The 13569-nt window shown below is 36.7% G+C and overlaps 1 pseudogene; it reads right to left on the reverse strand.

Moving 5' to 3' along the window:
* Positions 1–3573: 3573 nt before the first annotated feature.
* Positions 3574–5474, reverse strand: LOC114512521 (annotated as a pseudogene).
* Between the last annotated feature and the right edge of the window lie 8095 nt (positions 5475–13569).

A 13569-nucleotide genomic window follows, 5' to 3' on the forward strand; every position in this document is an offset into this window, starting at 1 on the left:
TCATTCTTTTTTTTCATGGATTGTATTTTTAGTATTGTATCTGAAAAGGCATCACCATACCCAAGGTCATCCAGTTTTTTTCCTATGTTATCTCCTATAAGTTTTATAGTTTTACATTTTACATTTTGGTATATGATCCATTTTGTGTTAATTTTCATGAAGGACATAAGGTCTATGTTGAAATTCACTTTGTGTGTGTGTGTGTGTGTGTGTGTATGTGTCCTCTTGTTTCAGGGCCATTTTTCAAGAGACTATCTTTTTTCCATTGTATTACATTTGCTCCTTTGTCAAAGATAAGCTGACTGTATTTATGAGGGTCTTTTTCTGGGTGCTCTATTCTGTTCTATTGATCTATTTTTCTACTCATTTGCCAATACCACACTGTAGTAATTACCACAGCTTTGTAGAAAATCTTGAAAATGGGTAGCATCATCCACCAACTTTTTACCTCTTCTTCAATATTGTTTTGACTATTCTGGGTCTCTTGCCTCTCCAATATAAACTTTAGATTCAGTTCCGTTTGTTGATATCCATAAAATAACCTGCTGGAATTTTGATTGGGAATGCACTATATCTATAATATAATATTTAATATAATATATATCTAATGCATTTTATATCTATAAATTTATATCAAGTTGGGAAGAACTGGCATCTTGACAATATTGAGTCTTCCTATCCATGAACATAAAATTGATGTAGTTTTTCTTTAATTCATAAGAGTTTTGTAGTTTTCCTTATATAAATCTTGTATATATTTTGTTAGATTTATACCTAAGTATTTCATTTTGTTGAATGCTAATGTAAATAATATTTGTTTTTAATTTCAAATTCCACTTGTTCATTTTTGGCATATAGAACAGCAATCGACTTTTGTATATTAACCTTGAATCCTGCAATTTTGCTGCAGTCTCATTAGTTCTAAAGGTTTTTTTTTTTTTTTTTGTCAATCCTTTTGGATTTTCTACATAGGTGATCATGGCATGTATGAACAAAGGCAGTTTTATTTCTTCCTTCCCAATCTGTATACCTTTTGTTTCCTTTTCTTGCCTTGTTGCCTTAGCAAGGACTTCCAGTATGACACTGAAAAGGAGTGGTAAGTGGGAGTCATGCTTATCTTGCACCTGATTTTAGTGGGAAAATTTTGAGTTTCTTACCATTAAAAATAATAGTATTTGTATGCTTTTGGAGATAGTTCTTATCAAGTTGAAAAAGTTTCCCTCTGTTCCTAGTTTACTGAGAGTTAGCATCATGACTGGATTTTGTCAAATGTACTTTGCTCATTTCTTGATATGATCATTGATTTTTTAATCTGTTAATATGATGGATTACATTAATTGATTTTCAAATATTGAACTAGACTTGCACACCTGGATAAATCCCACTTATTTGCGATGTATAATTCTTTTTTGTACTTTAACTGATTTGATTTGTTAATATTTTGTTGAGGGTTTTCACATCTATGTTCATGAGATATTGGTCAGTAGGTTATTTTCCCTTTTTGTAATGTTTTTGTATGGGTTTAGAATTAGGGTGATACTTTATTGAATGAGCTAGGCAGTATTCCCTCTACTTCTATCCTCTGAAAGAGATTTTAGAGAATTGATATTATTTCTTCCTTATATGTTTGGTAAAATTCACCAGAACTCATCTTGACCTTATATTTCTGTTTTGGAAAGTTAATAATTATTGATCAATTTCTTTAATAGATAGAAGCCTATTCATAGTGTCTGTTTCTCATATATGTAAGTTTTGTAGATTATTTTTCAAGGAATTGATCCCTTTCATCCAGGTTATCAAAATTTGTGGGCATGAAGTTATTCATAGTATTCTTTTGTTATCCTTTTAATGTCCATGGAATCTGTAGTGATGTCCTCTTTATTTCTTCTTACTTTTTCCTTTTTATTTTTTAATTTTTATTGAATTAATTATGGGTGACATTGGTTAATAAAATTATATGGGTTTCAAGTATATAATTCTATAACACATCATCTGTATATTGTATTGTATGTTTACCACCCCAAATCAAGCCTTGTTCTGTGATCATTTATCCCCCTTTACCCTCTTCTACCCGCCCCTACCTGTTTCCCTCTGGTAATTATCTTACTCTTATCTATGCTTATGAGTTGTTTTCTGGTGAGTTTGTTTATTTGTTTGTTTTGCTTAAATCCTTCACCTGTCTCACCTAGCTCCCCAATCCTGCACCCCTCTGACGGCTGTTAGTTTGTTCTCTATAAGTCTGTTTCTATTGTGTTTGTTTATTTTGTTCATTAGATTCCATGTATAAGTGAGATCATATGGTATTTGTCTATGTTTGGCTTATTTCATTTAGCATAATACTCTCCATGTTCACCCATGTTGTTACAAAAGGTAAGATTTCCTTCTCTTTTACGGCTGAGCAGTAGTTATTTCATTGTGCAAATGTACCACAGCTTTTTTATCCATTCATCTAGTGATGGGCACTTGCACTGCTTCCAAATCTTGGCTATTGTAAATAGTACTGCAATGAACATAGGGGTGCACATATTCTTTCTAATTAGTGTTTCAATTTCCTTCTGATGTATTCCTAGAAGTGGAATCACAGGGTCATAAGACAGATACATTTTTAATTTTCTGAGGTAAGTTCATACTGTTTTCCACAGTAGCTGCACCAATGTGCATTCCCACCAATAGGCCTTAAGTGTTCTCTTTTCTTACATCCTCGCCAACACTTGCTGTTTGTTGATGTATTGATGATAGCCATTCTGACATGTGTGAAGTGACATGTCATCGTGGTTTTAATTTGCATTACTCTGATGATTAGTGACATTAAACATCCTTTCATATGTCTATTGGCCATCTGTATGTCCTCTTTAGAGAAGTGTCTATTTAGGTCTTTTGTCCATTTTTTAATTAGATTGTTTGGGTTTTCTTGGTGTTCAATTATATGAGTTCTTTATAAATTTTGGGTATTTGTGTCCTCTCCTTTTTATTCAGTTAGCCTGACTAGAAGCTTATGATTTTAGTGATCTTTTTAAAGGACCAGCTTTGTTTTCTTTATTTTCTCTGTTGATTTCTTGTTTTCACTTTCATTGATTTCAACTCTAATTTTTATTATTTCTTTTCTTATGTTTACTTTGGACTTAATTTGCTCTCCTTTTTCTAGTTTTTTAATACAGATTAATTTTAGATTTCTAATATGTATTCAATGCATAAATTTCCCTTTAAGCACTGCTTTCACTGTATCCCACAAAGTTGATAAGTTTTTTTTAATCAGCTCAAAATATTTTAAAATTCCTGTTGAGATTATTTCTTCTATATGTTATTTAGACATATATTGTTGACTCTCCATATATTTTGGTGCTTTCTAGTTAGCTTCCAGTTATTAATTTCTAATTTATTTCCATTTTGGTCTGAGAGCAGAAATTGTATGATTTCTATTCTTGTAAATTTGTCAGAGTGCGTTTTATGGCCAGAGTGCATAAATGAGGTATATCTTGGTAAATGTCTGCTGTTGTTGAATGAAGTAGTCCAATTATATCTTTTATTGTTTAATATAGTTTGTTTTCCAAATGTATTCCTGGTGGGACTTGTTCATGTATCTTCACCAGAAGCTGGGGCAACCTTACCTTTGGTATTTCGTACATAAATTACTTTAGCTCTGTGCTTTGAAACTAGCTTAATACATCCTTTACTAAGGAGCTCCTGAATGCCTGCCCTGGACAAGGAGCCATGGATCTTCAGTCTCTCAGGAACAGCAGGTGGGATTATAAACTTGTAGCTGGGAACTTCCTGACAGAGTTTGTCATATGTTGTTTTGTCAAGATAGGTTATTGAGCTTGTCTTAAACTTTGCCTTTGTTCACTGGGTCTTTGTCTTTCTCAGCTGAATATCTAGCATCCCTCTTCTTGTCATCCAGGGGAAGCACAGCAACACTCAAAGAACAGCTGTTACCACCACAGCCTTGATAAGATGTCACAATAACAAAATAAGACCACAATAACGAAAAAAGCCCTATTTTATCTTATTGATTAATGGTATTGTTAAGTTCAACTATCTTCTTACTGATTTTCTGCCCGATGGATCTGTCCACTTCTCAAAGAGGATTGTTGAAGTCTCCAAATATTATAATGGGTTTATCTATTTCTCCTCACAATTCCATCAGTTTTGACTAATGTAGTTTGACTCTGTTGTTAGGTGCATACATGTTCAGGCTTTTTTATATCATCTGGGAGAGCTGAACCCTTTCTCACTATGTAATGCCCTTGTTTCTTCCTAGTAATTTTCTTTACTTTAAAGTCTGTTCTGTCTGAAATCAATAAAGCTATCCCTTCTTTTTTTCTTTTGGATTAGTATTAGTGTGGTGTATTTTTCTTCATCACTTTACTTTTAGTCTTGTGTCTATATATTTAAAGTGGGTTTCTTATAAACAACATTTAGTTGGGTCATGAGTTGGGTCACCCTAACAACCTGCCTTTTAAGAGATAAATTTAGACCATTGAAATTCAAAGTGATTATTGATATAGTTGGATTAATACTTACCATATTCATTACTGTTTTCTATTTGTTGCCCTTGTTCTTTGTTCTTATTTTAGTCTTCCACCCTTTTCCTGCATTTTGTTGTTTTATTAGTTGAGGACATGTTATGATTCAATTTTCCTCCCTAGCCTATCACTTACTTTCTTATTTTTTTAAAGTGGTTGCCTTAGAGTTTGCAGTATCATTTACAACAAATCCAAGTCCACTTTTAAATGACACTATTCTGTTTACAGGTAAAGTAAATACCTTATATAAACAAATAATCCCAACTTCTTCCTTCTATCCCTGTATCAATGTTATCATTCATTATAGTTTTATGTAAGTATATATGAGGTCTATCCAGAAAGTATCCAGCCACCTAATATGAAAAATACAGGCATTTATTGAAGAAGATACAAGATACAAGAACATTCATTGTACATAGGATAATGATGCTTTCATCTCCTACAAAGTAGGCACCTTGGGGCTTCACACAGTTCTCCCAATCACCATCAACTGACCCAACATATTTTCCTGAATCTCACTAACAGTCTGAAATCTCTTCCCTTTAAAAGGTGATTTTAGCCCTGGCTGGTGTGGCTCAGTGGATTGAGTGCCAGACTGTGAAGCAGAGGGTCGCTGGTTCAATTCCCAGTAAGGGCACATGTCTGGGTTGTGGGCCAGGTCCCCAGTTAGGGGTGTGCAAAGGGCAACCACACATTGATGTTTCTCTCTCTCTGTTTCTCCCTCTCTTCCCCTCTGTCTAAAAATAAATAAATAAAATCTTTTTTTTTAAAAAGTGATTTTAGTTTTGGGAAAAGCCAAAAGTTGTTAAATCTGGGCTGTAGGGGCACTGAGTCACCTGGATGACTTGGTATTTCATCTAAAAACTGCACAAGATGTGATGCATGAGGAGGCACGTTTTTGTGATGAAACTGCCAATACCAGCTGTCCACAGCTACAGCCTTCTGAATCATCTGAATACTTTCCAAGGAGGAATGTTCAGGTTTCAAGCAAAATGTGATGCAGATTTGTTGGTCAACTCATTCAGTCATTTTGAATGCCATGGTCACATAGTACACATGTTCACTCAACAACATCTACTGCCCCAACTCACTAGTACAGTAAATTCATCATTGGTCATGCATTCCAGTCCACTCTCCTTGGCTGCCAGGTCACATCAATGTTGTGCAAGTCCCTCTCGTTGTATTAATAATGGCTGGACATTTTCTGGACACAGGTTGTGTATGCATGTATACATAAGACACATACATAAACACATATAATCAAGTATATTGTTGCTATTATTACTTTGAACAAACTGTTATATGTTAGATCATCTAAAAGTATGAGAAACAGAAGTTTTTATTTTACCTACACTTATTCCTTCTTCATTGTTTTCCTTTTCTTTATATAGATCAAAGTTTCTGGTCTATATTATGTTCATTCTCTCTAAAGACTTTTTTAAATTTTATTTTAATCATTGTTCAAGCACAGTTTTCTTCCCTTTACTCCCATTCCAGCCCACCCACCCATCCCTTCCCACTTCCCTCCCATTATCACCCTCCCACTAGGTTTTGTCCATGTCCTTTAAGTTTGTTCCTGTAAACCCTCCCCATTCTCCCCTAAAATTCCCTCTTCTCTCCCCTCTGGTCACTGTCAGCCTGTCCTCTATTTCAGTGCCTTTGATTGTATTTTGCTTGTTTCTTTGTTTTGTTGTTTAGGTTCCTGATAAAGGTGAGATCATATGGTATTTGTCTTTCACTGCCTGGTTTATTTCGCTTAGCATAATGCTTTCCAGCTCCATCCATGCTGTTGCAAAGTATAGGAGCTCCTTCTTTCTTTCTGCTGCATAGAATTCCATTGTGTAAATGTACCATAGTTTTTTGATCCATTCATTTACTGATGGGCATCTAGGTTGCTTCTAGCACTTAGCTATTGTAAATTGTGCTGCTATGAACATCGGGGTGTGTAGGTTCTTTTGGATTGGTGTTTTAGGGTTCTTAGGATATAGTCCCAGCAGTGGAATTGCTGGGTCAAAAGGCAGATCCATTTTTAGTTTTCTGAGGAGGTTCCATAGTGTTTTCCATAGTGGTTGTACCAGTCTGCAGTCCCACCAACAGTGCACTAGGGTCCCCTTTTCTGCAAAACCTCTCCAACACTTGTTGTTGGTTGCTTTGTTTATGATAGCCATTCTAACTGGTGTGAAGTGGTATCTCATTCTGGTTTTAATTTGCAACTCTCTGATAGCTAGCGATATTGAACATCTTTTCACGTGTCTTTGGATTTTCTGTATGTCCTTCTTGGAGAAGTGTCTGTTCAAGTCCTTTGCCCATTTTTTAATTGGGTTACTTGTCTTCTTAGAGTGGAGTCATGTAAGTTCTTTATGTATTTTGGAGATTAAACCCTTGTCTGAGGTATCATTGGCAAATATGTTTTCCCATACAGTTGGTTCTCTTTTTATTTTGATACTGTTTTCTTTAGCTGTGCAAACGCTTTTTATTTTGATGAAATCCCATTTGTTTATTCTTTCCTTTATGTCCCTTGCTCTAGGGGACATGTCAGTAAAAAAGTTTCTTCATGAAATATCTGAGATTTTCCTACCTACATTCTCCTCTAGAACTTTAATGGTGTCACAGTTTATATTTAAGTCTTTTATCCACCTTGAATTTATTTTTGTATAAGGTGTAAGTTGCTGCTCGAGTTTCATTTTTTTGCACGTAGCTGCCTAGCTCTCCCAACACCATTTGTTGAAGAGGCTATTTTTACTCCATTTTATGTTGCTGCCTCCTTTGTCAAATATCAATTGACCATAGAGACTTGGGTTTATTTTTGGGCTCTCTGTTCTGTTCCATTGGTCCATGTGCCTGTTTTTATGCCAGTACCAGGCTGTTTTGATTACAGTGGCCTTGTAGTATAGTTTAGTGTCAGGTATTGTGATGCCCCCCTACTTTACTCTTCTTTCTCAAAATTGCAGCAGCTATTCAGGATTGTTTATGGTTCCATATAAATTTTTGACGTGTTTGTTCTATGTCTGTGAAATAAGCCATTGGTACTTTAATAGGTATTCTATTGAATGTGTAAATTGCTTTGGGTAGTATGGACATTTTGATGATATTAATTCTTCCAATTCATGAACACGGTATATGTTTCCATTTGTTTGTGTCTTCCTTGATTTCTTTCTTCAGTGTTGTGTAGTTTTCTGAATACAGGTCTTTTACTTCTTGGTTAGATTTATTCCTAGATATTTTATTTTTCTTTTTGCTATTTCAAATGGGATTTTTTTTCTTGATTTCTGCTTCTGCTGTTTCATTGTTGGTATACAGAAATGCCTTTGATTTCTGGATATTGACTTTGTATCCCTCTGTTTTGCCAAATGCATTTATTAGGTCAAGCAGTTTTTTGGTGGAGTCTATAGAATTTTCTATGTATACCATCATGTCATCTGCAAACAGTGACAGATTGCTTCCTCCTTTCCGATTTGAATGCCTTTTATTTCTTTTTCTTGTCTGATCGCTGTGGCTAAAACTTTCAGTACTATATTGAATAGAAGTGGTGAAAGTGGACATCCTTGGCTTGTTCCTGATCTTAGTGGAAAAGATTTTAGTTTTTGCCCATTGAGTATGATGTTGGCTGTAGGTCTCTCATATATGGCTTTTATTATGTTGAGGAATGCTCCCTCTATTCCCAGTTTGCAGAGTGTTTTTATCATAAATGGGTGCTGTATCTTATCAAATGCTTTTTCCTTATCTATTGATATGATCATGTGGTTTTTGTCTTTGCTTTTGTTTATGAGATGTATTATGTTTACTGATTTGTGAATATTGTACCATCCTTGCACCCCTGGAATGAATCCCACTTGGTCATGGTGTATGATCTTTTTAATGTATTGTTGGATATGGCTTGCCAATGTTTTGTTGAGGATTTTAGCGTCAATGTTCATCAGTGATATTGGCCTGAAGTTTTCTTTCTTTGTTGTGTCTTTATCTGGTTTTGGAATTAGGATGATGTTGGCCTCATAAAAAGAGTTTGGGAGTCTCCCATCTTTTTAGACTTTTTGGAATAGTCTGTGAAGGATAGGGGTTAGCTCTTCCTTAAATGCTTTGTAGAATTCTCCTGTGAAACCATCTGGTCCAGGGCTTTTGTGCGTTGGGAATTTTTTTTTTTACTGCTTCAATTTATTTTGCTGTTATTGGTCTTTCAGGCTTTCTGCTTCTTTTTCATTGAGTTTTGGAAGATTATATTTTTCTAGAAATTTGTCCATTTCATCTAGGTTTTCAAATTTCTTGGCATACAGTTCTTCATAGTAATTTCTTACAATCCTTTGTATTTCTGTGGTATCTGTTGTAATCTCTCCTCTTTCATTTCTTATTGTGTTTATTTGGGTTTTCTCTCTTTTTTTCTTGATGAGTCTGCTTAAAGGATTGTCGATTTTGTTTACCTTTTCAAAGAACCAGCTCTTGGATTCATTGATCCTTAGAATTGTGCTTTTAGTCTCTATGTCATTTAATTCTGCTCTGATCTTGGTTATTTCCTTCCTTCTACTTGCTCTGGGCAGTATTCGTTGTTGTTCCTCGAGTTCTTCTAGATGTAGAATTAGGTTGTTGGTTTGAAAAATTTCTATCTTTTTTAGGTGGGCCTGTATTGCTATGAACTTCCCTCTCAGGGCTGCCTTGGCTGTGTCCCATAAGTTTTGGGTTGTTGTGAGTTCATTTTCATTTGTTTCCAGAAAACTTTTGATTTATTCCCTAATTTCATTCTTGACCCATTCAGTTTTCAATAGCGTGCTATTTAATCTCCATGATTTTGAGTGTTTTGGGATTTTTTTCCTTGGGATTGGCTTCTAGATTCAGTCCCTTGTGATCCGAGAAAATGCTTGTTATGATTTCAATTTTCTTGAAATTGTTGAGGCTTCTTTTGTGTCCTATTATGTGGTCTATCTTTGAAAATGTTCCATGTACATTTGAAAAGAATGTGTATTTAGCTTCTTTGGTATGGAGGGCTCAGTATATATCAGTTAAGTCCATTTTATCTAGGGCATTGTTCAATGCCACAATATCTTTGTTGACATTTTGTTTGGAAGATCTGTCCATTTTTGACAGTGGGGTGTTAAAATCCCCCACTATAATTGTGTTGCTATTAATATCTTTCTTGAAGTCCTCTAAGATTTTCTTTATGTATTTGGGTGCTCCTATGTTGGGTGCATATATAGTTACAATATTTATGTCTTCTTGGTGGATTCTTCCCTTGAGTATTTTGAAGTGACCTTCTGGGTCTCTCTTTATGGCCCTTTTTTGGAAGTCTATTTTGTCTGATATGAGTATTACTTCCTCAACTTTTTTTTTCCTGTCCATTTGCTTGGAAGATTTGTTTCCAGTCCTTCACTTTCAGCCTGTGCAGGTCTTTTATCCATAGGCAGCATATGTGTGGGTCATGCTTTCTTATCCACTCATCTATTCTATGTCTTTTGATTGGAGCATTTAATTCATTTACATTTAAGGTTTTTATTGATAGGTACACATTCACTGGCATTTTTTCATACCTGTGTTCCTCTTTCTTAAAGCAGTCCCTTTAGCATTTCTTGCAGAGCTACTTTGGTAGTGGTGTATTTTTTAGACCTCTTTTGTCTGGGAAGCTCCTTATTTGGCCTTCTATCTTGATTGAGAACCTTGCTGGATAAAGTAGTCTTGGTTGCAGGCCTCTGGTTCTCATTACTTGGAATATTTCTTGCCATTCTCTTCTGGCTTGGAGTGTTTTCATTGAGAAGTTAGCTGCTAACCTTATCAGGGCTCCCTTGTATGTTACTTCGTGTTTCTCCCTTGCTGCCTTTAAGATTCTCTCTTTGTCTTGGAATTTTGCCATTTTAATTATGATGCGTTTTGAGGTGGGCCTCTTTGGGTTCCTCTTGATTGGGACTCTCTGTGTTTCGTCAATTTGTGTGAACTTTTCTCTCATCAAATTAGGGAAGTTTTCCTTCATTACTTTTTCAAATGGGTTTTCTATCCCTTGCTCCTCTTCTTCTCCTTCTGATGTCCCTATTATACAGATATTATTGCATTTCATATTGTCTTGCATTTCTCTTAATCCCTCTTCATTCTTTCTGAGCCTCTTTTCCTTTTCTTGCTCTTTCTGGGTGTTTTCTTCTACTTTGTCCTCCAATTTGCTAATCCAATCTTCTGCTTAATCGATCCTGCTTTTCATTCTTTCTACTGTGTTATTCAGTTCAGAAATTATATTCTTCATTTTCTCTTGGCCCTTGTTGATAGTTTCTATTTCCTTTTTCATGTTCATATAGTTTGCAGTGAGATTGTTGTAGCTTCCCTGAAGTTTCTGGTAGCTCATTGTGAATTCATTGAGCTTCCTGATAATCATTTCTTTGAACTCAATATCTGATAGTTGAGTCGCCTCTACTTCATTTAGCATTCTTTCTGAGGCTTCCTCCTTTCCTTTCATTTGGGTATTGTTTATCTTCTCATTGTTTCGTGAGACTCTTGTTGTTAGCCTCTGTTTCTTAAATTGATCTGTTCTGGTTCCCTGTGATTATGGTGTGAACTTCTGTGGTAGAATACCTGTGAGATTCTGTGGTGCAGTCTCCTTCATGTATCCTGGTGTTCACAGCTTGCCCCTACTCTTTTTTGTGATCAGTTGGAGGAGTAAGGCAAAATGGTTTAAGACAGCAAGACAGTATTCTATGATATTCACAGTAGCAGCCAGTAGAGAAGAGATGGGATATCCTTTGGCTACTTATAGTGTTAACGTGATCTTCCTCCTCACTAGCCTCATTTTAGAAAGGATGGAAAGAAGGTAAGACTCTTATTGGGGACAAAAGGATTGTTCATTGGATCTAGAAAGCAGTGAGGCTGTGGGAGGTCAGATTCTGAGGTAGGGTGGGAATAAAGAATAGTAAATAGGAGTAGCGTGTAAAAGAATAGACAACCCTCACAATAATAGAGTTCAGGAAATTGCGAAGTGGGCTGAGATCTGGGAGGGGTGTTGTGTAATATTTACAGTTGTATGAACTAGGTCTTAATTACAGTAATATTAAAGCAACAATCACGTGGCAGAATCTATGGGATCTAGATAACAAGAATAAGAAGTGTAGAACCTTGAGTGGTGTAATAATGGAACACCAATGAAGGACAGTAAATTATCAACACTCTGTGAATGAGATAACATGGGGAACCTATCAAATGACAATATAACCAGCCAAGGAAAGAAGATTATACAGAAAGAAAAAGAATGGCAAAATGCTATTAAAATAAAAAATGTCAGAAAAGTGAGAAAAAGATAATACAAATTTGCAGTAAGTTTCAGGGTCAAAAAAAAAGGGGGGGAGCAGAAGATGAAATGCAGGAGAGATAAATTTGGAGTGGAAGGAATAATACTGGGGTGAAAGGAAGAGAAACATAAGGAATTGAGAGATATAAAAATAATAATAATTAAAAAATAAAAAGTCACTTTAAAAAAACAAGATAAAATCAAACAATCAAACAGCAACAACAGCCAAAGGGGAAAAAAAACAAAACCTCTGGTTGGTTTCTAACTGGCCAAACCAGGTTTTCTGGTTTTGCTGGCTTCAGCAGGCTGAGGGGCATCTGGAATGCTTTTCACTCTTCCTAGTTAGAACTCAGTCAGTCTCTTCTATACTGTCCCCAGGGCTAGCAGCGTGCTCTTTCCAGAGCGATCCCATGCCTTCCCGCAGGACCCTGGGTGTGGGTATGGGCACTCCCAAGCACGCTGTCCAGAGCTCACAGCCGTGGACTCCCAGTCTCCAGGCCCCAAAGAGCGCCCGTGTCTTTTCCAGGTTCACAGTGCAAGCTCTGGCTATGGCAAGGGGTTGCGCCCTTCCCCCAATTCCCCTGCTGCGGGCTCCAGGAACATACGAAGCACTGCATCCTTTCTGGGTTCATAGCTCAAGAGTCGGGAATCCCGAAGGGGCGTGCGCTCTCCGGAGTTCACCACCGCAGGCTCCAGAAACCCGAGAATACTAGTGCCCTTTCCTTGTTCAGGGTTGCAAGGTCTGGGTCTTCCACAGAGCCACACTCTCACTGGGTTGGGGGCGGGCACAGGTGCATAGCCAGGCCACCCTTGGTCACGCAGGCTGGGGCACCCACCCTTCCCAGGGCTATGGTGGGTGCTCACAGCCCCTATGTGACTGTCTCCCAGTCTCACTCCCCTTTCTGTGCCTTAGGGCAACAAGGCCTCCCGTGGTGCTGCTCAATCCTTGTTGTCGGAGGAGGGAGCGGTGACTCCGCTCCCCCAGGTGCCCTGAGGCAGACCCTGGAGCACCGGGCCTGGGGGCTGCAACCTCCCTGGTCACAGCACTAATCCCTGGGTCCTTATTATCCTGAAGCAGTCTCCTTACCATCTGGTTTGTCAATGTCCGCTATAATTTTTGATGTCCTGTTTTCATAAATGTTGCTATATCCTAGGCCCCTTGCTCTGTTCCTCCGAGATCCACGGGTTTCTCTCCCCTGCATAGAGGAAGGGGATTACGCTCCCTCCAACAAAGCCACCATTTCCCCCCAACTCTCTAAAGATCTTTTTAAAAGCAGGTTGACTAGCAACAAATTTCTTCAATTTTTTTTTCAGTCTGAGAAAGTATTCTTCTTCATTCTTTCTGTTGTTGGTGGTTTAGTATATATTTTAGCTGTGAAAGCTATAGAAATCAATTATTCCAGGTTTTCATATAAAAGATTCATTTTTTCTAACCATTATGCACAATTTTAACATAATGATAGAATGATATTCTGTAATTTTTCAATATAAAATGAAGTCAATGACTCAAAAAAGTTAACTGATGCAGTGAGTTTAAGGAAAATTTCATAATCTATATCATTACAGATATCAAGTATAATGGTTCAAATTTTTAGTGCTTGACAGGGAGGAATGATGATTAAAAAGGTCAATATGAAATCATTTGGCCATAGTAGCAATATCTAACATTTGAAATGCATCCATGCTCTTTTGTATAATTGTAACAGAAGGGATCTGGACATATCCCTGGAATAATTGATTATTCCGCATGATGGAAAGGGCATGACCCATTGCCCCAGGTGAGGGTAAACAAAT

Source organism: Phyllostomus discolor, chromosome 3 (assembly GCF_004126475.2).
Source record: "Phyllostomus discolor isolate MPI-MPIP mPhyDis1 chromosome 3, mPhyDis1.pri.v3, whole genome shotgun sequence".
NCBI lineage: Eukaryota > Metazoa > Chordata > Mammalia > Chiroptera > Phyllostomidae > Phyllostomus > Phyllostomus discolor.